Genomic DNA, 25,220 nt, shown 5'->3' with positions numbered 1-25,220 from the left:
CAAATTCAATTTTGGAAGAGTTATTTGTGATAAAAACCTTTCTTTCGCAACATTATCATTTTGTGATTCTGATTGATACAGTTCAGGATAAAAATTCTTAAAAATTTCATTAATTTCTAAATGTTTATAAGTAATTTTATTTACACTTGTTCTCATTGCATTTATCGTTTTGGAAGTCTGGTCTGCTTTTAACTGCCAAGCAAGAATCTTGTGTGATCTTTCACCTAGTTCGTAATATCTCTGTTTAGTTCTTATAATTGCTTTTTCTGTTTGGAATGTCTGAAGTGTATTATATTGTAACTTCTTATTAACAAGTTGTCTTCTTTTTTCTTCTGTCATATATCTTTGAGATTCTTTTTCTAATGTTGTAATCTCTTTCTCCAATTGATCTGTTTCTACCATATATTCCTTCTTAATTTTAGAAGTATAACTTACTACCTGACCTCTCAAATATGCCTTCATTGCTTCCCATACTATAAATTTATCATCTACTGAATGTAAATTTGTATCTAAAAAACACTGAATCTGCTTTTTCAGGAAATCACAAAAATCTTGATGTTTTAATAATATTGAATTAAATCTCCATCTGTAAATCGATTTCTCTTTATCCATCATTATCATTGTCATTATCAAGGGGGAATGATCCGACAATATTCTTGCTTTAGACAATAGGTGCAGAAGTAGACCATTTGTCCCTTCGAGTCTGCAACGCCATCCTGAGATCATTGCTGATCATCTACTATCAATACGTGGTTCCTGCCTTGTCCCCATATCCCTTGATTCCCCTATCCATAAGATACCTATCTAGCTCCTTCTTGAAAGCATCCAGAGAATTGGCCTCCACTGCCTTCCGAGGCAGTGCATTACAGACCACCACAACTCTCTGGGAGAAGAAGTTTTTCCTTAACTCGGTCCTAAATGATCTACCCCTTATTCTCAAACCATGCCCTCTGGTACTGGACTCTCCCAGCATCTGGAACAGATTTCCTGCCTCTATCTTGTCCAATCTCTTAATAATCTTATAAGTTGCAATCAGGTTCCCCTCTCAATCTCCTTAATTCCAGCGTGTACAAGCCCAGTCTCTCTAACCTCTCTGCATAAGACAGTCCGGACATCCCAGGAATTAACCTCGTGAATCTACGCTGCACTTCCTCTACAGCCAGGATGTACTTCCTTAATGCTGGAGACCAAAACTGTACACAATACTCCAGGTGTGGTCTCACCAGGGCCCTGTACAAATGCAAGAGGATTTCCTTGCTCTTGTACTCAATTCCCTTTGTAATAAAGGCCAACATTTCATTAGCCTTCTTCACTGCCTGCTGCACTTGCTCATTCACCTTCAGTGACTGATGAACAAGAACTCCTAGATCTCTTTGTATTTCTCCCTTACCTAACTCTACACCGTTCAGATAATAATCTGCCTTCCTGTTCTTACTCCCAAACCTCACACTTATTCACATTAAACGTCATCTGCCAAGTATCTGCCCACTCACCCAGCCTATCCAAGTCACCCTGAATTTTCCTAACATCCTCATCACATGTCACACTGCCACCCAGCTTAGTATCATCAGCAAACTTGCTGATGTTATTCTCAATGCCTTCATCTAAGTTATTGATGTAAATTGTAAACAGCTGTTGTCCCAATACCGAGCCCTGTGGCACCCCACTAGTCACCACCTGCCATTCCGAGAAACACCCATTCATCATTACACTTTGCTTTCTATCTGCCAACCAATTTTCTATCCATGTCGATATCTTCCCCCCAATAGCATGAGCTCCGATTTTACCCACCAATCTCCGATGTGGGACCTTATCCAAATACCTTCTGAAAATATGCTTTATATTCCATATTTTTCACTCTGTCTTGAATATTCGTTGATAATAGAAAAAATCTATCCTTGAATAAGTTTTATGTCTATTTGAATAAAATGAATAATCTCTTTCTTTTGGATTAATTCTTCTCCATATATCAATCAAATTTAAATCTTTCATCAATGATAAAGTTAATTTTGCTACTTTTGATTTTGTAACTACCTTTGTTGATCTATCTAAAACTGGGTCTAAACAAAAATTAATATCTCCACCTATTAATATTTTGTCATATGCATCAGCCAAATTCAAAAAGGCCTATTGTATAAATTTTACACCATTTTCATTTGGTGCATAAATATTCATAAGAGTCCATTGTTCTGAAAAAAATTTGACAATGAATAATTACATATCTCCCCGCAGAATCAATTAATACATTTTGTATTTTAATTGGTAAAGTTTTATTAACCAAAATTGCAACTCCCCTCTCCTTTGAGTTAAATGAAGCTGCGGTAACACTTCCTACCAAATCTCTCTTTAATTTCTGATGTTCTATCTCTGTTAAGTGTGTTTCTTGTAAAAAAGCTATATCTATTTTTATTGTCTTAATATATGTTAAAATTCTTTTTCTTTTCTCCGGTCCATTAAGCCAATTAACATTAAAACTTTAAAAATTCAGTAAATTAGTCATTACTTTTAACAGGGTTACTCCAATGTATAATAATACCTAATCTTTCAACTTTCGTAGTACCTTGGGGAATCTTTTTAAAATTCTTCATGTTGCTATGTGTCTCCCCCCCCCTCCCCACCGATTGTCCAGGCAAAGAAAGAAAGATAAAAGAAAAATAAATTATAAAGAAAAAAAAACAAAATACCCCCCTACTAATTTTGTGAATGAAAAAAAACACAACATTAACCCCCCTCCGTTGTACGGGTCATGGTAATGGCCATGATTACACATGTGAATCCCGTAGCAATTGATCCAAAGTTCCCCAGCTCCCCCATAACATAAAAAAGCATATATAAGAGAGTCCTTAAACATCCATCGGTTCCATTCACTGTTCTTATCTTCATCTTTAATCCATTTCACTTTAAAATCTTTGTCTGTAGCTAGCGAATATTTGGGAGTTCTTGTGCGAATTCTTCTGCATCCCTATAATCAGGAAAAAATCTTCTTTTTCCGTCATCCAAAAAAATTATCAGGGTTGCTGGGTGGTGCAATATAAATTTATAGCCTTTTTCCCATAAAACTCTTTTCGCTGGGTTAAATTCCTTCTTTCTCTTCAAAAGGTCATAACTTATATCAGGATAGAAAAGAACTATTTTCCCTTCTATCATCAATGGCCTGTTTCTCTTTCTAGCACATTGGGCAGCCACCTTCAGGATCTTTTCTTTATCTTGATATCTTAAGCATTTTATCAAGATTGATTGTGGGTTTTGATCAACTTGAGGTCTTGGTCTTAAGGCTCTGTGAGCCCTTTCAATTTCAATTAACTGGTTTCCTTCCATTTCCAAAATTTCCGGGATCCATTTTTGAAAAAAAAATGATTGCATCCTCTCCCTCTATACCTTCTTTAAGTCCAACAATCTTAATATTGTTTCATCTGCTAAAATTTTCAAGCACATCCACTTTTTCCAACAACTATTTTCTTTCTGATGTCCAGGCAGAAATATTATCTTCCATTTTATTCACTCTATAAATGGTGTCTTCCATTGTTTCTTCCAAGTTTTTAATTTTGTTGTCCATTTAGTCCTGTCTTTTCATCATTTTATCAAACATAATCTTCATATTTTAAAATCTTTTTTATTACTTTTAATGCTTTTAATTCATGCATTATTTGCACCAAAGTTTTTCTTATGTCTCCATCACCTCCAACCTCTCCCTGTTGCTCTTCTTTGTCTCTTCATCTTCATCTGATTTATATAGATAATCTGATTCCGTCTCATCTTCAGTTTCACTTTCAGTTCCGATCGTAGCTGGGATTTGTATTTTGGGTTGCTTGTGTTTGCCCATGCCTTTTCCTTCACGCATGCACAATTCCTGCTGCTCTTTTTTTTGGAAACAGTTGAAGTTGCTGCAGTTTCCTGTTCTGTATCGCCAGAGGTAAAATGCAGTTGAGCCCGAGGCTCTTTCATAGTGACCGGCCTTGATTCTCTTCCAACTTGTGTTGTCTTCAAAGTAGTAGTTTTCTTCTGCTTCTGTTTAGGAGGCATATCTTAAGACAATCCTGAATAGTTTATAAGTAGTTTTTTAAAAGTATTTACTAACTTTTCTTCACTTAAATGTTATTTTACTAGTTTTTTACGGGAGAGCTGGATTTCCACATCTCAACCCTACGTTATCACGTGACGTCTCCCCTGCAGTTCTGTCTGAGATGTTCTTCGCCCCTCTAATCTCTGGGCTGAGGAAGAATGACATTGGGAGTTAATCTCCTTAATCTCAACTCATTTCCACATTATGTGTCATTTTCCCTGCTTCTAAAAGGTTGTTAGAAAACACCCCTGTCCTTTGACGACTGAAAAAAAAGGGAAACCAGAGGCAGCCCTGCACAGGGCAGAGTTTGGAGCTCTGGACGATGTTCAGGGTAAGAACGTATGATGAGGAGAAGGGAATCAGCAGCAGGGCGTGGCAACGAGTGACCGAGCAGCAACATTTGGAAGCTGATTGACAGAGAAAATCTTTTGGTGGTCTGACTGCTGACACAAACTACACCCGTTCACTGGTCGGGGAATGTGTGTGTTTGGAATGGTTTTATCTATTGAGGGAATTGTTCCTGCTTGTTTATCCTGTAATATTATATCTGAATGGTTATTATGGATTGTCCTATCTGAAATAATATATTGATTATCACATAAATTGTAAGATTTTGATTCTAAAACTGGATCAGGCTTGAATTTATGGTGCCTTTATGAAGTGATGGAGGGTATTAATGAGTTTGTATTTTAAAACAAGATGTGGTGAATGTATTTGCTTGATTGTACCTTTGTAAGTAATCAGATTGAATTAAACTGCTGCAGGATCCTGGAATGTATTGGATTACGTTTGGTTTCTCTTGGCATTTTCTGCACTTATTGATGGCAGATGAACTGAAAAAGTATTCTTCATTACTCTTACCTGTCGCAGACACTGGCAGGAACATGGAAGTACCAGATGTCAGTGGTCAGAATGTGTAAATTAACGTCACTTGGGAGAAAGTTCTTGGGAAACAGAGATGGTCTGAAGGTAAGTTGGTCACCTGGTGTACACCCCAGAGATCTGAAAGAGATGGCTGAAGAGATGTGGAGGCATTTGCAATGATCTTTTGAGAATTTTTAAGGGAAGTATATCCTAAGAAGTTTTTTTCCTTCTCTGCTCTCTCCCAGTTTCACCTATCACCTGGCACTTCTTCCACCCCTTTCACCCCCATGCTTCTTTCTCTGAAGTTTCATCTTTTTTTTCCCAGTCCTGATGAAGGGTCTTGGCCTGAAAAGTCGACTTTTTACTATTTCCGATTTATGCTGCCTGGCCTCCTTGGTTCTATGTGTTGCTTGGATTTGCATCATCCACAGATTTTCTGTTTTTGATAAAAGCAAAAGCAGGGTAATATAATATAGCAAGAAAATTGTGGGAAGTTAGAGGATTGGAAAGCTTTTACATAACCATCAAGAGACAACGAAAAATCACATAGGAGAGACAAGATGAAAAATTAAGCTAAGTGAGCCAATATCAAGTGTCAACACATACAAACAAGCCGGAAACTTGTGGAAGTTCTGCTCTGTGGAAATGAGCAGTCAATGTTCTTGGCTGAGACACTTCATCAGGACTGAAGAAGGAGGGGGCAGGGGTCCTATAAAGAAGGTAGGGGGAGGGGAAGGTGCAGGTGAAAAACCAATCAGAGGAAAGATCAGGAGTGCGGGACGGGAAGCAGAGAGGTGATAGGCAGGAGAGGTGAAGAAGGAATGTAAGGGGAAAGCACTATGGGTAGTGGAAGAAGACGGAATCATGGGAGAGGTGATAGGCAGCTGGAAGGGGAGGCAGAGTGAAAGTACAATGGGGGAAGGGAGAGGGAGCAAATTACCGGAAGTTGGAGAATTCGATGTTCATACCAAGGAGCTGGAGACTACCCACAGGGTATATGAGGTGTTGCTCCTCCAAACTGAGTTTGGCCTCATCATGTGTGGAAATACTCGAATGGGAATGTGAAGGAGAGTTGAAGTGGGTGGCCACTAGGAGATCCTGTCTGTTTTGGCAGATGGAGTGGAGGTGCTCGACGAAGCGGTCCCCCAATCTGCGTCGGGTCTTGCCGATGTAAAGGAGACTACACTGGGAGCACCGGATGCAATAGATTACCTCAACAGACTCACAAGTGAAGTGTTGCCTCACCTGGAAGGACTGTTTGGGGCCATGATTAGTGGTAAGAGAGGAGGTGTAGGGACAGGTGTAGCACTTACGTTTGCAGGGATAAGTACGAGATGGGAGATCTGTGGGGAGGGACGTGTGGACCAGGCAGTTGTGGAGGGAATGAACCCTGCAAAAAGTAGAGAGGGAAAGATGTGCTTAGTGGTGGGGTCCTGCTGAAGATGGCGGAAGTTACGACTGCCTGGTCCCCAAGCCCACCCCTGATTAGTTTTTCACCTGCACCTCCCCCCTCCCCCTACCTTCTTTATAGGGCCCCTGCCCCCTCCTTCATCAGTCCTGACGAAGGGTCTCGGCCCAAAATGTTGACTGCTCATTTCCACAGATGCTGCCCGACCAGCTGAGTTCATCCAGCTTGTTTGTACGTGTTGATTTGACCACAGCATCTGCAGTATCCTTTGTGTTTAATATCAAGTATCAAAAGTTGTTCAGATATATAAAGGGTAAAAGAGAGGCAAGAGTTGATATTGTATGGCTGGAAGATGATACTGGAGAATTAATAATAGGGCAAAGAAATAGCAGCCGAACGTAGTACGTATTTTGTTTCAGTCTTTACTGTGTAAGACATGAGCTGTGTAAGACATGAGCAGTATAAGACCATAAGACAGTGGTCCCCAACCACTGTAAAGCATGTGCTACTGGGCCACGAGGAAACAATATGATTTGATGATATGAAATGATATGAGTCAGCAGCACCTTTCCTCATTCCCTGTCATGCCCATTGTTGAACTTGAATGCACACGAGGTCATTACGCACGTGAAGTCATTACCCAGACGAGGTCATCAGTTGTCTAAATACAGTGATACCCTCATGCCAGGGATCACTGGCTGGCCTCAGGTAACTGGCTGCCTCGCATGGCCAGCGAGAAGTGCTGTAGCTACTGGCCTGGAGCGCGGACAGATGGGCGCCACCTCTGACCCTACATGGCACAGTGAATGTTCGTGGGGAACCTGGTGCTAAAATATTCACAGACGACCTAATTCAGGCTCAGGGTTTCATAAGTAGCAGAGCAACTATCTTGCTGCGATCTATTGAAAGTCATCCCTCGAGCCAAACTTTTGTCGGCCGATAGATCCTACCTCCCTCCTCGCTTGGTCAGTCACTCTGTCCGGACTGTGACTGCCGTGGCCCCTGCATGGGGACCTCTGGCCTTTACCTTGTCCTCTCACTGGTGTGTTGCAAGAGTTTATGTGTTCATATGAGGAAACTATGCGCTGTGTGTTTAATATCAAAACGTTACTTAAAATGTTATGATACTATTGAATTATAATGAGTTACAATTGACTTATCACTACATTCATGTGAAGAAAATATGCACAGTGTGTTTAATATTAAATTCGTTAGAGAAACCCTTTTGGAAACAAAATTGAGTGTATTAGTCACTTATAATTGCTTTATTATCTATATTCTGGTCGTGATTAGCACACCCTCCCCCCCCACCCCCCCCCCCCCCCCCCCGTCGGGTTGGTGACCCCTGCCATAAGACATTGGAGCAGAATTAGGCCACTCAGCCCCATCAAGTCTGCTTCGCCATTCTATCATGGCTGATCCTGGTTCTCACTCAACCCCATGCACCTGCCTCCTCGGCATATCCTGTAATGCCCTGACTGATCAGCAAACTATTAGCTTCTGCCTTAAATGTACCCACAGACTTTGCCCCCACCACCATCTGTGTCACAGAATTCCACAGATCCACTGCTCTCTGATGAAATAAAATCTTCCTTAACTACTCTAAAAGGTCGCTCCTCAGTTTTGAGGCTGTGCCCTCTATTATGGCTACCTCCACCATATGAACAGTCCTCTCCTCATCCACCCAATCTAGACCTTCCCACATTCCATGGGTTTCAGTGAGATTTAACACCCACTCGCATTTATTAAACATAAGTCTGTGCAGGAGTACAGGCCCAAGGCTGGCAAACACTCATATCTTAACCCCTTCATTCCTGGAATCATCTTCTGGAACATCCTCTGGACTCTCTCCAACGACAACTCACCTTTTCTGAGACATGGGTCCCAAATATTCTAAGTGTGGCCTAAGTAGTGTCTTATAAAGTATGAGCATTATCTCCTTGCTTATATATTCTACTTCAATTTAAATAAATGCCAGCATTGCATTTGCCCTCTTTACCACAGACTCAAACTGTAAATTAACCTTCTGGGAGTCTTGCCCAAGGACTCATATTTCCTTCTGCATTTCTGTTGTTTGAATCTTCTCCCCATTCAGTTAATAGTTCACTATTGCTCCTTTTGCCAAGATGCATTATCGTACATTTCCCAATATTGTATTCCATCTGCCACTTTTTTGCCCATTCTTCAAATTTCTCTGTGTCCTTTGCAATTGCATTGTTTCCTCAGCACTACCTATGTTTGTATCATCCACAAACCTTGCACAAAGCCATCAATTCCATTATCCAAATCATTGACAAATAATGTGAAAAGTAGCAGACCGAATAATGATCCCTGAAGACCACTACTCACTGCTAGCCAACCAGAAAAGGCCCCTTTTATTCCCACTTGCTGCCTTTTGTCTGTCAGCCATTCCTCTAGCCAAGCCAGTATTTCTCCTGATTTTTATCCAGTTAAGCAGTCTCATGTGTGACACCTTATCAGATGCCTTCTGAAAATCCAATTAAATGATATCCACTGCCTCTTGATTGTCCATCCTGCTTATGACTTCCTTGAAGAACTCTTAACAGATCTGTCAGGCAAGATTGCCCTGTACAGAAGCTATGCTGGCTTTGACTTATTTTATCATTAGTCTCCTAGTACCCCAAAACTTCATCTGTTATAATAGACTTAAACGCTTTCCCAGCCACTGAGGTTAGGCTAACTGGACTATAATTTGCTTTCTTTTGCAATCTTCCTGTCCTCTGGGACCATGCCAGAATCAAGTGATTCTTGACAGGTCATGACCAATGCATCTGTTATCTCTTTAGCAACCTCTCTCAGGACTCTGGGATATAGTCCATCTGGTCTAGGTGACTTATCTACTTTAAGAACATGAGTGTGCCTAGCACGTTTTCCTTTGTGATAGCAATGGCACTCACTCCTGCTCCCTGACACTCATGGATCTCTGGCACACTGCTTGTGTCTTCCAGAGAGAAGATGGATGCAAAGTACCTATCAAGTTCATCTACCATCTCTTCCTCATTTCTACCCCATGTGCATCATTTTCCAGTGGTCCAATATAAACTCTTGCCTCCCTTTCGCAGTTTTATTACTGGTTTATATTATTGTCTAGTTTGCTCTCATATTTCACCTTTCCCCTTCATATAGTTTTTTTTTAGTTGCCTATTGTTGGATTTTAAAAGTTACTCAATTATCTAACTTCTTACTCAGTTTTGCTACCTTATAAGCACTTTTCTTCGCTTTTAAACAGTCCTTAACTTCCTTTGTCAGTCACGGTAGCCTGGCTCCGCCGTTTGAGAACTACTTCTGCGGGACATATCTATCCTGTACATTATGAACTATTCCCAGAAATGTCAACTACTTCTGCTCTGGTGACATCCCCACCAGTATCCTTCTCCCATCCACCTGGGGAATCACCTCTCTCATACCTCTGTAATTCCCTTTATTCCATTGCGATACTTGCATGGGACCTGTGATTCTCCTTCACAAATTGCAGTAGAAATTCAATCATATTATGATCACTGCCTTCTCATGGTTCCTTTACATTAACCTCCCTAATAAGATCTGGGTTATTACACAACACCCAATCTAAGATACCAGTTCACCGAGTAGGCTGAACCATCAGCTGCTCTGAAAAGCCATTTTGTAAGCATTCAATACATTTCTTCTCTTGCGATCTCACACAAATCTGACCTTCCCAATCCTCCTGCAGATTGAAGTCACCCACTACAATTGTGTCATTAAATTTATTACATAAATGCCAAACATTCAGGTGTATCTGGGGCAGAAGTGAGGATACATGTTTTTACCAAGCAGAGAAGGTGTTTAGGAAGCTGAAAGGCCTGAAGGTAGATAACACTCCTAGACCAGAAGGTGAACACCACAGGGTTCAGAAAGAGGTAGCTGAAGAGATTGTGAAGGCATTAGAGTCATAGAACACTACAACACAGGAAAATGCCATTTGGCCAATCTACTCTATGCCAAAGCATTAATTTGCTGAGTTCCAACAACTTCCACCTGGACATATCCTTCTTATCTGTGGACCAAAGCAAACTTCTCTTAAAGGTTGAAATCATCCCTGCCACTTGCCCTGGCAGCTTGTTGCACACTCTCCCTGCCTCTGAATGAAGAAGTTCCTCCTTACTTTTCTCTTAATGTAATGAGTAATGATCTATCAAGAATCACTAGATTTTGGAACACTTCTTGTGGACCTGAAAGTTGCAAATGTCACTCCACACTTTAAGAAGAGAAGGAGGCAGAAGAAAGGATATGATAGGGCAGTTAGTCTGACCTCAGTGGTCAGGAAGATGTTTCAGTGCATTAAGGATGAGTTTTCTGGGTAATGTAATTGGTGATGCATGATGAAGTAGGCCAAAATCAGCAGGATTCCTTTAGAGGAAATCGTGTCTGACAAATCTCTTGGAATACTTTGAGGAAATAACAGGGAGGATAGATAAAGCAGAGACAGTGGATGTTGTTTCTTGGATCTTCATATGATAAAGATGACAAAGTACCCCATGCAAGGCTTATTGAGAAAGTAAGGAGACGTGGGATCCAAGGGGATATTGCTTTTTTTCTTCACTTTAAATCTTTTCTATTGATTTAAAAATATATAAAGACAAATACAAATCAGAGGAGAAGTTATATCAAATACATATTTCAATAAAAGTATAAACAAAGGGAAAGGAGTGTACACTGTCCAAATCATATATAGTATAATATTGAGCTAATATATAAAAGGAACCACAACTTCTCTTAACAATTCAAGAAAAAAAGACTCAAAATTTCTATTCTTAAGACAAAAAAAACCCCCACTAAACTAACCTACAACAAAAAAGAAGAAGACTGGGCATTCCACTTGAGGATATAATTACAAACAAAAAGGGGAAAAATTCTTCCGGTCAAATCTGAAACATCATGGAGAAGAAGAAAAAAGATTACCTAAATAATTGAGAAAAAGTAAAAAGGAAGAAATTTTAAATCATATGAAAATATTGAATGTATGTTTGCCAGGTCTCGTCAAATTCAAAAGATGTCCGACTTCTAATTTTCTCCAAGCTTAGACATGACATAATGGAGGAGAGCCAAAAAAAAAAAAACAGTGGGTGGATTAGGATCTTTCCAATACAACAACATGGCTCTCCTAGCCAATAAAGTTGAAAAAGCTATAATACATAGAGTGGAAGCAGAAACATTTCCTGCTGCCTTCGGAGTGATCCCGAAGATTGCCGTAAGTGAATTAGGTTTTAGGTCCAAACCTATGACTTTTGATAACTTTCTAAAAACATCTCTCCAAAAATTATTTAACTTTATACAAGATCAAAACATATGAGTTAAGGTAACCACCTCAGCAGTACATCTATCACAGGTGGGATTTATATTAGAAAAAATATGCGCTAGTTTATCTTTTGACACATGCTACCTTGGTGCGCTACCTTGAACTGAATCAAGGAGTGATGGGCACAGATGGATGAATTGTTAACTAAATGATAAATTTTATTCCATTGATCATCTGAAAGTGACTCCTGAAGTTCCAATTCCCTAGCATGTTTAACCTTACCATCAAACATCATTCATAAATTCATGAACCGTTTATAAATAATGGCTATCAATCCTTTTTGAGATGGTTTAAGCTGAAAAATAACATCTATCATATTTGGTAAATAAGCAAATGGATAATTTGGTAATAAATCTCATAGAAAATTCTTAACTTGTAAATATCTAAAAAAATCGTGCATTAGATATATCATATTTATCCACTAGCTGTGAAGAAGACATTAAACAATTCCCTAAAAACAATCTAAAAAATATTTTATTCCCTTAGTTTTCCAAATTAAAAAGACCTTATCCAGAATTGATGGTTTTAAAAAACAGTTAAGATGGATATTACTAGAGAGAACAAAGTTATTCAAATTAAAAAATCTGCAAAACTGAAACCCAATTTTCAATGTATGTCTAACAATGGGACTAAAATCTTGTCTACCAATCCTAGAAAACAAAAAAGGAAGAGGAGCTCCCAGTAATGAGGTCAAAGAAAACCCCCTTCCTGAGTTCTCCTCCAAGTCCAACCATGAAGGACAATCCTAATTATCTATACTGTAAATTCAAAAAGTAATATAACAAATATTAATTGCCTAACAGTAAAATCTAAAGTTTGGTAATGTCAATCCTCCATTCTTTTTTTTGATTTTTGCAATAAAGATTTACTCAGTCTAGAACACTTATTATTCCAGATATATGACAGGATCATAGAATCTATTCTATCAAAGAACATTTTCAGGACAAAGGATGGAACAGCTTGAAACTTATATAGAAATTTCGGTAAAATTACCATTTTTATAGCATTTATTTGACCAATTAGCGACATTGTCATAGGTGACCATTTGTTTTGTATATTCAATTAGATGAAGAAAATTACACATGTAAATCTTTAAAACTTTTAATAATTTTAATGTCAAGTTAGGTAAAATAATTTTTAGCAATATTAAAAGGTATTTGATCATAATCATCATAATAATTATTAATAGGAAATATTTCACTTTTATGTAAATTTATTTTATATCCAGAGAAAATACTGAATTCAGTAAATATGATTATCATAGAGGGAATAGATTTCCTAGGGTCTGAAATATATACTAATAAATCATCTGCATATAACGAAACCTTTTGTAATTTATCCCCTCTCTTAATACCCTGAACAAAGTTAGAATCCCTAAGAGAAATAGCAAGTGGTTCTAAAACCAAATTAAATAATCAAGTGCGAAGAGGGCAACCCTGACGAGTTCCTCTATATAATCTAAAATATGGAGATTTTTGATTGTTAGTTATAACTACAACCATCGGTGCTTGATAAATCAATTTGATCCAGGAAATAAATCCCGGAACAAAGTTAAACCTCTCCAAAACCTGAAACAAATAAGGCAATGCAAATATACATATAACACAAGGTAGCAGTAATAAACCTAAAAGTGTAGGAATAATAATAATAAGCAATAATAAACAAGCTCTATCGATGTCTAGGGCTAAATTAATTGTCATAGTATAAAGTTCAGTTCAGTTCATGAGTGCTGATGTAGTTATGGTTGTTGTATTGTAATCATTGAAGAGAGAGAGCGAGCGAGATGTAACAGCTACAGCAGCCAAACCTTCCTTTGCTTACTTAATCCGTTGTATCTTTGTGGTCATTCAGTTATGACCCCTCTGGTCTTCAGTCAGACTGTCCTTCTGTGGTGGACTCATCACTCTGGCATGAGTGGACACACACACACAAGTCCCCACCGGCCCTGCTTTTACACTGATAGCCTTAATGACCGACCTCCTGGTTCGGTTTTCGAAGCCCCCACCTTTCTTGTAGGTTCCAACACTCAATCAGTGTCCACTGGCATGTCCGAAGGGTGTCTCTCCAGACCTGTATTTTATCCATACTCATGGGGTCTCAGCTATCAATCAATTTTGAATGACTGTGTCCATCAAATCAGGTCACTCCTTTAGTCCATTGAGGAATGTTATTGAGCAAACTATTGTCCTTGCAGCGAAACAGTAAATAATTCAAAAAAGGAGTCACAATACAGTTAATCAGCAATTTCCCCCTTTCCTTTATCTGTCGCAGATGTTCTTGCCTGTTTTTTGTCTCTCTTTCTCATGGTCAACATAACAACAGTAACAGTTCGTGGTTCTCAGGGGGGGGAATGGTTAACTCTTTACCCCATTATCCATCAGGTCTGTTCATCACTCATAGCACCACTCCCTGCACCATCTTATTCCGGCTTCTCCCCACTTCCAGTCCCGATGCAGGATCTTGGGAGGAAATCTCTGTTTTGCTTTATCCTCCTCTATAGAAACTAACTGACCTCTTGACTTCCTCCAACATTTTGAGTATGTTACTCTGCATCTCCAACATCTGCAGAAACTCATCAGGACAGAGTGCAGAATGCAGCAACTACACCGGGTCTCTAATGTAGAGGAGGCCATATCTGGAAAACTGGAAACACTAGATGACCCCAATAGGCACGATGTTGAAAAGTTGCCTCATATGGAAGGACAGTTTGGTATCCTCACTAGTAGTGAAGAGAGTGGTTTGAGCCAGGTCTAGCACTTCATCCACTTGCAGAGTTGGCTTCCAGCCGCCTACACCCCGCCTTACCATGGTAAACCTTTCGTGGACAACACTGACACTTCGTGGTGATTTGCCACAATAACAGGACCCCCGATTTGTGGACTCCATCGTCACCAAGTGGTGCTCTGCTGCAATAAAACTGAGAGACAGAAATGTGATGCTGCAGCCTGCTGAAATGTTTATTCAAGATTCAAGGTTGTTTAATTCCATTTCCAGCAGACAAGTGTAAATGAGATCGAAATAATTATTACTCCGGCTCCAATGCAGCACAAAAACACAATAGTAAAAACATATATCCACAGCTTATATACTGTGCACGGATTGATTGCATGTCCATAAAGTGATGCTCGGCATAGGATGCCTGCACAATAAGATGACAGACAAGAAATTATAAAGTAGAGGTGTTTGGTGGTGCGGAAGGGCGGGTTAGTGGATGGAGATATTTATTAGCCTTACTGCTTGGGAAAAGTAGCTGTCCCAGAGGCTGGTAATCCTGGTGAGGTTGCTGTGTAGTCTACCCCCCCGCCCCCCCCCCAGATGGGAGTGGGACAAACAGTCCATGAGCGGGATGGGTGGTGGTTGATTCTGAAAATCAGGTTGGTGCTTGATCTCAAGAGAGGGAATTTGGAAAATACAAATGAGATGCTTTTAGGACAGCTTGTAATTGTGCCCCCTACAGAAAGTTAATTCTGGATTGGATGTTGTGTAATGAAGCAAATTTCATTAGGGAGCTAATGGTAAAGGAAACATGGTAGAATTCACTCTGCACTTTGAGAGGGCAAAGGTACAACAAGAAGCATCATTATTAATGGAGTTAGGGGAACTACAGAGGCACGGGAGAAGAGCTCACCAAAGTTGATTGGAAGGGGATGATGGCAGAATAGCAATGGCCGGAGTTGCTCAACTTGACAGCCTCAGGGTTGAAGAGAAACACATCATATTCCACCTGCGTAGCTCCAACCTGAAGGCATGAAAATCGATTTTTCCTTCTCGTAAAAAAGTCACTGCCCATCGCCCTTCCCACTACTCTCCACTCTGGCCATTCACCTTTAAAGTTATTTAAATATGATGTTACCATTGATTACAAGAGGGCTATTTGTAAGGATACAATGTTGAGACATTATAAGGCATTGGTTAGACCACGCGGACTATTATGAGCAGCTTAGGGACTCATCTCAGGAAAAAATGTGCTGGAATTGGACCAAGTCCAGAGGGGGTTCATAAAAATTATTCAGAGGTGGACAGGGTATCCAATAGCAAAATGAGTGAGGCTCGCGAATACCGAAAAGCTGAGAAAGAGTGCATGTGGATTGGATTTTTCCATAGTTGGGGACCAAGGGAACACTCCCTCAGAACAGAGGGACCTCATTTTAGAACAGAGATGAGATTTAGAACAGACCTGCTATGTCTTATTATTATTCAACATGACCATGTATGATCTATGCTCCTGTGCCCACTCCCCTCACTCCTCTTAATTATTATCTATCTCCACCTCAAAAATACCCAGCCAACTGGCCTTCACACCCTTGAGGAGTCCTGAAGAGAGAACTCAGGAGTTAAGTAGGAAGCTGAAAAGCAAAACCTCCAGGGTAGTAATCTCAGGATTGCTGCCTGTGCCACATGCTAACGAACGCAAGTATAGCATGATCAGGGGTATTATTACGTGCCCGAGAGACTGGTGTAGGGGGCAGGATTTCAGGTTCGGGGATCATTGGGACATCTTTGGGGGAGATACGGCCTGTACAAAAAGGACGCCTGAACCCAAAGTGGTCCAAAATCCTATCAAGGAGCTTTAACAGAGCTGTTAGGGAGGGTTAAACTAATTTGACAGGGGGATGGGATCTGGAGTGATAGGACTGAGGAAGGGGAAAACAGAAATAAAACAGAGATAGACAGGAAAGGCAGGAGATGAGGCTTAATCACAGCCAGTGGGATGAGTTACAGGTTAAAAGAGGCGTGGTGCAGTTGAAACAGTAAATACTGGACTGAAAGTGTTGTAGTTGAATGCACGCAGCATAAGAAATAAAAAGGACGATCTTGAAATTCAGCTACAGATTGGCAAGTATGACGTTGTGGCCATCTCTGAAACTTGGCTAAAGGATGGCTGCCATTGAGAGATGTACACTCAAGGATATATGGTGTATCGGAAAGATAGGTTAGTAGGCAGAGGAGATGGTGTAGCACTGTGTACAAGAAATGATGTTAAATCATTAGAAAGGGATGACATAGGATCAGAAGGTGTACAGTCTCTATGGGTTGAGTTAAGAAATGGCAAGGGTAAAAGTACCCCAATGGCAGATGTATACAGGCCTCCAAACAGCAGCCGGGATGTGGATTACAAATTACAGCAAGAGATAGAAAAGGCATGTCAGAAGGGCAAAGTCATGATAATCGTCGAAGATTTTAACATGATAGTGGATTTGGAAAAACTACTGGACCTCAAAAGAGAGAATTTGTAGGATGTCTAAAGGATGGCTTTTTAGAACAGCTTGTTGCTGAGCCCACTAGGGGATTGGCTGTGCTGGATTGGGTATTGTGCATTGATCTGGAGGTGATAAGTGAATTTCAAGTTAAGGAAACCTTATAGAACAGTGATCACAATATGATTGAGTTCACTTTGAAATTTTAGAAGGAAAAACTAAATTCCAACATGTCATTATTTCAGTGGAATAAAGGAAATTACAATGGCATAAGAGGGTAACTGGCTGAAGTTGACTGCAAAGGGACATTTGCAGAAAGATCAGCAGAGCAGCAATTGCTGGAGTTTCTGTGAAAAATGAGGGAAGTGCAAGACAGATATATTCCAAATAAGAAGAAATTTTCAAAAGAAAGAAAGACATTACTGTGACTAACAAGTGAATTCAGAGCCTAAGTAAAAGCAAAATAGAGGACATACAAGGAAGCCAAAGCTAGTGGGAAGACAGAGGATTGGGGAGCTTTTAAAGACTTGTAGAGGAAATCTAGGAAGGTCATTTAGAAGGAAAAGATGAATTATGAGAGGAAGCAGGCGACTAATATCAAAGAAGATACTAAAAGCTTTTTTAAATATATAAAGGGCAAAAGAGAGTCAAGGGTTGATATAGGACCAATACAAAATGATGTTGGAGATATTATGAGAGATGCAGAGATGGCAGTGGAGCTGAATGAGCAGTTTGCATCAGTCTTCACAGTGGAAGACATCTGCAATATACCGGACATTCAAGAGTATCAAGGAAGTGAAGTTTGTGCAATGATGATTACAACTGAAAAGGTGCTCAGGAAGTTTAATGGTCTGAGGGCGGATAAATCTCCTGGACCTGTTGGAATGCACCCTCAGGTTCTGAAGGGTGTAGCTGGAGAGATTGCAGAGGTGATGATCTTTCAAGAATCGATTGATTCTGGGATTGTACCGGATGACTGGAAAATGGGAAATGTTACCCCGCTATTTAAGAAGGTTGGGCAGCAGCAGAAAGGAAACTATAAACCTGTTAGCCTGACATCAGTGGTTGGGAAGTTGTCGGACTCAATTGTTAAGGATGAGATTATGTAGTATCTGGAGGCACATGACAAGATAGGCCAAATGGTTTCCTGAAAGAAAAATTCTTTCTGACAAACCAACTGCAATTCTTTGTGGAAATTAGAAGTAGGGTGGACAAACTTTATGCAGTTAACATGGTGTATTGGATTTCTGGATAGGTTTGTCCCATTGAGGCAGGGAAAAGATGGTAGGGTGGAGGAACCATGGTTGCCAAGAGATGTGGAACATCTAGTCAAGAGGCTTTCGGAAGCAAGGCTCGCAAAGGGCTGTGGAAACTTAAGCCTGATTTATACTTCTGTGTTGAATCTACGCCGCAACCTGATGTGTAAATCCCAAAAAAAGTATCTATGCATCACGGCGACGCAGATCGCAACAACTGTGATTGACCCACTTGGAAGCATTGCATTTCCTCCTACACATTTCCGGTTGCTTCTTCTCCACCTTGTCTGTAGACGAAGACACATCAACGCATGCTCACATTAATTTATACTTAGCCCTGATTTATGCTTCTGCGTACAGTCTATGCCGTAGGCCTGATTTATACATCTGCAAAGGGTCTACGCTATGGCCTATGCCATAGCCTGCTTCGCTCTGCAATTCACTGCCAAAATGCTAGTTGGCTGTGGGTTTTCTATGCCACTGTGTTGAGTTTCTTTGTGAGAGACATGGACTAAGAAATGCATTTCAAATATTTTCAGATGTCAGCAGGTAGATTTGACGATTTGGTTCATCGTCTCCAACCATTTATTTTGCATCGGTGTGCGCACAGTATGCCTATAGACATGGCAGAGAAAAGCAATTGGAAATGCGTAGGAGGAAATGTGATGCTGCCAAGCGGACCAATCACAGTTGTTGCGTTCTGTGTCACTGTGACACGTGCGTTACTTTTTTGGGGAGTTGCATGTCAGGCTACAGCGTAGGGTATGTGGTACCTACAGTGTAGATTCGACGCAGAAGTATAAATCTGGCTTTACACGGTAGTCAAGGACGAACAGAAGAATGGAATTAGGAGGGCTAGAAAGGACTTAGCAACAAAGATTAAGGAAACACCCAAGACGTTGTTAATTTATGTGAAGAAGAAAAGGATGACTGGTTTGAAGATAGGAACTGGACTGGCATGGAAAACAAAACATGCGCTGCAGTCGGGGAAGGTAGGCCAGGTCCTGAATGAAGACTTTACTTCAGTATCTACCAGTGAGCCGGATTGTGACATTTGTGAGGACAGTGTTAAACAGGGTGATGTGAGACAATATGTCGAGTTTAAGAGCGAGGATGTGCTGGATCTTTTGAAAATTATTAGGATAGATAAGTGCTCTGGTGTAGTCGCAATATACCCCAGGTCACTGTGGGAAATGTGGGTTAGAGATTGCTGCACCCTTGGCTTTATCACTGGTCAGAGCTTTGGAATGTGGAAAATATTATTCCTTTGTTTAAAAAAAAGTAGAGATAACTCTGAAAATTATAGTGTAGTGAGTCTTACCTCTGTGTGCAAACTATTGGAAAAGATTCTTAGAGACATTATGTATGAGAATTTGGAGACCTGATTCAAAATAGTCATTATGGCTTTCAGAGGGGCAGGTCATGTCTCAGAAGCCGTGTTGTATTTTGTGAGGATATGACAAAGCACCTTGATAAAAGTAGAGACGTTAATCTGGTAAAAATGGATTTTAATAAGGCATTTGATAGGTTTCACCATGACAGGCTATTTCAGTATCCAGGGAAAGTTGTATGCTATATTCAAAATTGTTTTTTTTTATCCAGAGAAGGCAGAAGATAATTATGCAGAGAGTGTTTTCTCCCTGGAGGTTGCTAACAGTGGTGACATGCATGGTTCGGTTCTGTGATCCCCTATTTTATTGTTTGTTTTATAAATGATTTGTTTAAGGAAGTGGAAGTGTGGAATTCATAAGTTCACAGATGATATGGAGATTGCTATAATTATGGTTAGTGTAGAAGATTGTCGTAGGTTGCAACAGGACATTGACAGGATGCAGAACAGGGATGAGAAGTGCCGGATGAAGTTAAACACAGAAAAGTGCGAAGTGATTCACTTTGGAAGGATGAATTTGAAGGCAGAGTATAGGGTTAACAGCAGGATTGTTAACAGTGCTGTGAAATAGAGGGATGTTTGGGTCCACATCCACAGATTCTGCAATGTTTCTTCACACGTTGATAGGCAGTTTAAGAAGACGAATTGGCAATCAGCCACATTAGTTAAGGGATTGAGTTCAGGAGCCATGAGGTCATGTTGTAATTCTAAAAATCCTGCTGAGACTGCACTTGGAATATTGTGTTCAGTCCTGAGCGCCTCATTATAGGAAGGGTGTGGATAGAGAGGGTGCAGAGGAGGTTTACCAGGATGCTACTTGGATTAGAGAGCATGTGCTCTGATGATACTTTGAGCGAGTGAGGGTGTTTCTTTTTGTAGCAAACGTGGATGAGAGCTGACTTGATAGAGGTGTACAAGATGATCAGAGGTAAACAGTAGATTGAATGGACAGATAGAGACTTTTCTCCAGGGCAGAAATGGTGGTTCTGACTGGAAATAATTTTATGGTGAATGGAGGGAAGTATGGGGAGAATGAAAAGTACAGAGGGGAATAAGCACAGACCTTGCTGGTGAGGAGCAGCAACTGGAGCAGGGCAAATTGTGAGAGATTAGGCAGGAAGGAGGGAGAGTTAACAGGAACAGCTGTTTTTGAGGCAAGTCCACCTCCAACATGTGGAGGGTGTTTGAAGTCTAATTACACACAGTACAGAACAGGTATGTTCCAGTCAGAAAGAAGGACAAGGATGGCAAGGTAGAGAACCAGGGATGTTGAGGGATGTCATGAATGTAGTCCAGAATAAAACGGAAAGTAGGTAAAGCTTAGGAAGCTAGAATCAAACAGAGACTTGGAGGATTAATATGAAGCCAAAAAAGAACTCCAAGAAATAACAAAAAGGTTGAGGAGAATTAGGAAAGCCATGACGGCCCATAAAAACTCCTCGGCAAGTATGTTTAAAGAGAATCTCAAAGCATTCTATACATACATCAGGAGCAAGAGGATAACAAGGGAGAGGGTGGAACACCTAAGGACGAAGAGGGAGGGGAACATTTGGTTGGATACAAAGGATGTGGCTGAGGTTTGTAAGGAGTACTTTTGTGAGGCCTTTGACAATGTTCCACATGGGAGTCTCATCCAAAAGATTAAGATCTACAGGATCCATGGTGAACTAGATTCAGAATTGGGTTACCCATTGAAGACAGAAGGTGATGTCTGAAGGGAGCTGTTCTAACTGGAGGTCTGGGTTAGTGTGTTCTGTGAAGATCTGTACTGGGAACTCTGCCATCTGTGATGTATGTAAACAACCCAGATGAAAATGTACATGGGTGTGGATAGAATTGATGACAGTCAAAGAACACAGTGGTATGTCCTGTAAATTAGCTGCAGATATGGGCAGATGGAGCTCAACCCGGCCAAATGTGAAGTGTTGCACCTCGGCAGGTCAAATGTAAACAGATGGTACACTGTTAAATGCAACAGTGTCAATAAGCAGCGGGATCTTAGAGTCCAAGTTCATCACTCCCTGAAAGAGGCTACACAGATTGATGGGGTGGTTAAGAAGGCAAATGGTATGCTTACCTTTATTATTCGAGGCATTGTGTTCAAAAGTCAGGAAGTCATGTTGCAACTTAAAAAAACTCTAGTTAGACGACATCTGGAGTATTTCAAACAGTTCCAGTTGTCCCGTTCCAGGAAGAAAGTCAAACAGTTGAAGAGAGCACAAAAGAGGTTACGATTATGTTGCCTGGATTAGAGGGCTTGTGGTTGGACAAATGGGCTGTTTTCTCTGGAGCGGTGGAGACTGAGAGGAAATCTGATAGAGGTTTATAAGATTGGGAGAGATATAGATAGAGTAGACAGACAGTATCTCTTTTGAGGGGTTGAAATGTCCGGTACCAGAGGGCATGCATTCACTGTGAGAGGGGGTAATTTAAAAGGAGAAAGGCAACCTCTGTGTGAAAGGCAAGTTCTTTTACACAGGCAACACGAGTGAATCTGCAGATGCTGGAGATAAATAAAAACACAAAATGCTGGCAGAACTCAGCAGGCCAGACAGCATCTATGGGAGAAGGTAATGACGTTTCGGGCCGAAACGTCGTCACTACCTCCTCCCATAGATGCTGTCTGGCCTGCTGAGTTCTGCCAGCATTTTGTGTTTTTATTTTTCTTTTACACAGATTTGTTGGTGCCTGGAATGAGCATCTGGGGTTTGGCAGAGGCAGATACAGTATCGTAGGGGAAGTTACAAACCCTGCACATTCTCAACCAAATGACAATAGACGACAAGCAACAACATGCCTACATAGGCCATGATCCTGGGTCAGAGGTGTCAAATGTCAGAGAGCAGAGATTTAAGCAGAGGACAAAGAGGTTAAGAGGGATCTGAGGAAGAGATTTGTCACTCAGAGTGTAGTTGAAATTTGTAACACTGCCCGAAATACTGGTGGAGGCAGGTCCCTTCAAAACATTTACGAAGTGGACAAGCATTGAACCTGCTGAGATACAGTTGGCTATGAACCAAGTGCTAACAAATGGGACCAGTGCAGACAGTGAATGGATAGTCAGAACAGGTATGGCCGGCCAAAGGCCTGTTTCCTTGCTGTGTGATCCACCACTCTGGACATGCTAAATTAACAATGGTGGCACTGCAAGGCATTGATTTCAAAACTCCACACCCCTCTCCAACCTGAAATAAACCAGACTGCACCCCTTTGTTGCCAATGTGAATATCTGTTTCAACCAAGGTAACATACAGATTGGTCACTTCTGCTAAACAACTGGCAATTGATAAAGACCTGTGTCTTCTTCCATTAATCTTGCTTCCTTACAGCAAAACTAACCCTCTCACTGTGTCAGAATCCGGCCCCAAACACTATGCTTTCATCCCTGCTCAATGTAACTTGAACCATCTCACTGAGGATCTGATGGAAACACAGTCCCTGCCCTCTGCACTTGTGATCTCATCTCCCCTACTTCTGACATTTCAAATACCCTCAGAACGGTTTTCTGATTCAGTCTGAAGGTTATGGTACATCTGAATCATCGTCAGTCCTGACAAACCATGTCTTCCCACAGCTGGTTCCAACTGTTGGTGTGTCCTCTTTCCTCCATCTCCAGGGAAGCTGCATCTCCACACAAACTCCTCACTTGAGATGTCTGCCTATACCATGACACAGGAAATCACATCCCTGTCACTCTCCTGATACCATGTGTGACCTGCTCACCTCTGGGTATCTTCCCTCAACAACAGTCACCATCTGTGAGATTATAAAACAAAACAATTAAAATACTCTATAAGACAGCTCTCGTTTCCCTCCACCCTTGACCATGCTTCACTGCTTAAAACTCTCTCTCCTAAGCCCCTTACTTTTCTCCCTTTCCCCTTGCAAATTCCAGATATGCCAGCTGATCTGAATCCACTGTAAGGACATTTATATCCCACAGAAAGTTGGACAAACCCATGTTGTTCTCTGATACAGAAGTCACTGACATCACACCCCACTTCCCAATCTGCACTAACAATCCATGACAATGAGAGCTCCTCCCAGACTCTGAGGCTTTGTAACAAACAAGATTAATCAGTAATTCATATGAAGAGAGAATTGTTGCTTCCTGAAAGGACACATGAGCGTCCGATACAATGGAGCAGATCCTCCCCTGTTTACAACTTTATTTGACCCAGGTCACAGAACGTCCGATCGTCCCACTTTCTCACAACAGAACCCCCACTCTCCCTCCCCCCCCCCGACCACCGTCCCACACCCTTCCCTCCCTCCACTCACCCCACACCCTCAGTCCACCCATAATCTCTACCCACACACACACAGGCAGACCCCCTTCACCCCAAACCCCCTCCCAGCTTGGGAACCACAACTGTGTAGGTCTGTAGTCTAGAGTAGCTTTCTTTGTATTTTTTTTTACGTAGTTCGGTCTAGTTTTTGTACTGTCTCATGTAACACCATGGTCCTGAAAAACGTTGTCTCATTGTTACTATGTACTGTACCAGCAGTTATGGTCGAAATGACAATACAAGTGACTTGACTTGACTTGATCCCACCGCCCGGGAGACCTCAGTCTCGGCCTTTTCCCAATGCAACTGGCCCCCGATTTACACAATCCCGGTATCAGCCCCTTCCTCACCGCAGCCCGAATCCGAGAACCACCGGTGAGAGCTGTGGTCGGCACCGCGTCTGCGTTTAGCAGGAGGTTCGCGGCGGCACCACGCGTAGCTGGAGGTCGCCACATCGCCGTCGGTGGCCGGAGGTCCATACAGCGCCACCAGTGGCCGGAGGCTGGAGGGACAACGGAGAGGTAAATCACAAACACGAGGAAAGTCCTGACGAAGGGTCTCGGCCCGAAACTTCGACAGTGCTTCTCCCTATAGATGCTGCCTGGCCTGCTGCGCTCTACCAGCATTTTGTGTGTGTTGCTTGAATTTCCAGCATCTGCAGATTTCCTTAAGTTTGCCTTTTAAAGTCTGCAAATGCTGGAAATCCAAAGTAACACACACAAAATGCTGGCGGAACTTAGCAGGTCAGGCAGCATCAATTAAAAAGAGTCAACAGTCGACGTTTCTGGTTGAGGCCCTTCTTCAGGACCAAGAAGGATGGGAGAAATATCTGAATAAAAACGGGGCGGGTGAGGAAGGGGTACCTGTGGTGTTGAGTTTACCAGGAGACAAAGACTGCAAGGACGAGAGGTTTTCTGTTGACTAATCCACTGTGTGTGGACCTTGCTGGCAATTCTGGTGTTGTGACCCGAATACCATGCTGCCCACTCCACCAACAACACAGCACAGCCGGACACATAACAGGGGACGTTACATCCCACGATTCAGTGATGAAACCCGTGATTAATGTTGTTGACCCACTGAAATCATAAGAAACATCCAGTAAGGTGCTCTTGAATATGACTGCTCTCTCACAGGTGACGTCACACATGGGTTCCCCACACCGGGATCTGCCCTTATGTGCACGGTATCTCTTAAGTCACATGTGCTGCTGTGCTCAAGCTTTATCAATTTAACAGTTGAGCTACGAATCGCGTGACCACCCCCTCCCCCATCACTGGAAACCAACGCTTTGGGAGCTACGCTAATGTTATTGGTAGGCAGGAATGTCAATCACTGCTTACACTCAATAATGGAAGCGGACCAGCAGAGAGGGCATTACCTCCACTGAATCAATCTCCTGCTCCGGGAACGA

Source organism: Hypanus sabinus, chromosome 5 (assembly GCF_030144855.1).
Source record: "Hypanus sabinus isolate sHypSab1 chromosome 5, sHypSab1.hap1, whole genome shotgun sequence".
Classification (NCBI taxonomy): domain Eukaryota; kingdom Metazoa; phylum Chordata; class Chondrichthyes; order Myliobatiformes; family Dasyatidae; genus Hypanus; species Hypanus sabinus.
Note: the sequence above shows the minus strand (reverse complement) of the source record.